This window comes from Mustela nigripes, chromosome 12 (assembly GCF_022355385.1).
Source record: "Mustela nigripes isolate SB6536 chromosome 12, MUSNIG.SB6536, whole genome shotgun sequence".
NCBI classification, from domain to species: domain Eukaryota; kingdom Metazoa; phylum Chordata; class Mammalia; order Carnivora; family Mustelidae; genus Mustela; species Mustela nigripes.
In genome coordinates this window covers 156,158,921-156,161,568 of record NC_081568.1, presented here as the reverse complement: position 1 = coordinate 156,161,568, position 2,648 = coordinate 156,158,921, and positions in this window count along the sequence as shown.

The window sequence follows — 2,648 nt, the reverse complement described above, 5'->3', positions numbered from 1 at the left end:
GGGGAGGTCCTGAGTGTGTGTGTGTGTGTGTGTGTGTGAGTGTCTGTGAGACAGTGTGTACCTGCGAATGTGTGTGAGGGAGCTGTGATGGTTCAGAGGGACATGACATGGGGACATGGGATATGGTCATGGGTGCTGTCAAGCCAGTGGGTCCCTTGGGATCTGGGAATCTGCGTGTCCTGGGCAGCTGGACTGGGATCTGGAAGATGCAGTTGGCTTCCCTGGGCATGCGATGGGGAGGCCCAGTGCCATGAGTTTGGGAATCCTACCCCAGCTGAAGCACCTTCACATCGTAAGGGAGGGGCAGTGACCCCAGCGGGGGGGGGGGGCAAGTGGGACCTCAGTGTCCCCAGGACTGTTTCTCGGGTGGCTATGACTCTGTGTTTGGACCCACAATCCTGGGGCTTGGAGGCACCCGGCCCTGCAGCTCTCACTTCCCCAACCCCTGGAGTGTGGGCTGAAGCTGGGCCGGTGAGACGCTCAGGGAGCCCACCTCTAGGGGACCACCCAGACAGGGCCGGGGCTTCCCAACGGTCACCTGGTAGGTGTGCAGGAGGAGTCGGAGCTCAGTGGCCACTGGTGCTGCTAACAGTGTGATGTTTATGTGGCTCTGGGTATGTAGGGGGAGTGGTTTGCACACTAAATAGCTCACTGGGGCCACATAGGACAAAGCTACACGTGTGAGGAAGGCCTGGGGTTGTAAAGGTTTTACGATAGGGTGTCTGGCCGGTGCGGTCCTCTCCCTGGCTTCTGCCTAGATTTGGTTTCTGCCAAGTATGTGACTCGTCATGCCGGTTATGTCTCCATGACTGAGGCTGGGTTGGAATACTGTGTCCCTGCAGGGCAGGATCGGGGGTGGGAGGCTGACTCTGTGGGGCACACAGTGGTGCCCAATACATGCTCCTAGGTGGGGCACACAGTGGTGCTCAATATGTGCTCCTCAGTGGGTTAGACAGGCAGGGCCCAGGGAAGCCAGCCCTCCTGCAAGCTCCCCCGCCTGTTCATGGAGGGAAGGCTGAGTGTGACCGGCAGCAACCAGGATGGGTGCCTCGTAAGGGACCCCAGGTGCCCCTGCTGCTCTGTCCATGAGGCTGGGTGGCAGTCTGTGCAGTACATTCTGTGCCCTCCCAGACGGACTCTGTGTGGGGGCTAGCCAGGCCTGTCCCTCCAGCACCCCATCTCCTGCTGTGGGCTTGGACTGGCAGCTGCTGTGGTCCGGGGTGTCAGGAGGACCATTGCCAGCCTCGGGCAGAAGGTTCTTGAACAGCTGGGGCTTGGCCTGGATTGGGGATATGCTCCAGTGGGCTCTGGGAATGCAGGGCCTGTCTCCTGTGTGCTGGCAGGGTCCTGCTCCGCCCCTGGCCCTGAGGGTGGGAGCCGTCTGCCCAGCAAAGGTCACAGCCTGGAATGGGCTTGGTTTCTGGCTCAGACAAGTGTCTGGACCAGCCAACCCTTCTGACTACAGCCAGAACTCAAGACCAGACTGCAGGGCAGGGCCATGACCCTCAACCAGAGCCCAGGAGAGGGCTATGATCCCTAGACCAGAGCCCTTGGCAGGGTCATGACCCCTAGACCAGATCTCAGGGCAGAGTCATGATCCCCAGACCAGATCCCAGAGCAAGGTCATGACCCCCAGACCAGACCCCATGGCAGGACCACGATCCCCACACCAGATCCCAGGGCAGGACCACAGTCCCCACACCAGATTCCAAGGCAGGGCCAGGATCCCCACACCAGATCCTGAGGGAAGGCCACGATCCCCACACCATGTCCCAGGTTAGATCCCTGACCCTCAGACCTGAACCCTCGCAGAGGACACAAGGCAGGCTGCAGAGTCTCTGGGGCTAGCTTTTCGTGATTCTGTACCTCTTGCATGAGAGCCTGAGAGCTTGAGGCTTGGGAAGGTGGGAGATGGACAGGATAGGAAGTGTGCCCTCGGGCCTGCTTGTGTCCAGCCTCAGCCCAGTGAGGCTGAGGCGGGGTGCCCCTTGTTCACCTGGGGCAGCCCTGGTCTCCTCTGTATGCCCACACCTGGGGGACTGCATCCCTGACTTAGCCCTGGCTGCTGTAGCAGAGAGTTGTGGGTGGGATCCAGGACAGCCCCTCCTGTGCAGAGCCTCTCTGCAGTGGGCCAGATTGCCAGTGAATACCCCCTGAGCCCCCTTGTTCTTGTCTGGGAGCTGGAGAGGAGACATCAGAAGGAGCAGCCACAGAACAGCAGCTTCCTCCCACCTGACTTCTTCCAGGGGTCAGCCAGCTTGGGCCGCAGGCAGCTGGCTGCCCTCATCGGTAGTCCTCGCTGGACCTCTCTCCTGGGCAGCCCACCCTGCCACCTTGCAGGTCTCCACAGTCTCTCCCCAAAGCTGCCCCTTCCACACTGGCTGGAACATCAGGCCTGCAGTGCTGCTCCGGCCCAGTGACAGGTGTCCCCTCCTTTCCTGGGGCCCTCACCCCCTGCAAGGGCTCTGAAATCTGCTGAGACTGTCCTCAATCATTCAGCTGCCTGGGTACATCTCATCGCTCAGGACTCAAGGCTGCCTGCTCTTGATGGAGGGACCCCTCTGCGTTCTCCGTGGGGTCTGTTTGTCCTGCCCGCCAGGGAGGGTGTCTTGTGGGGATCTGGTGGGCAGGCATGGAGAGAGCTGGGA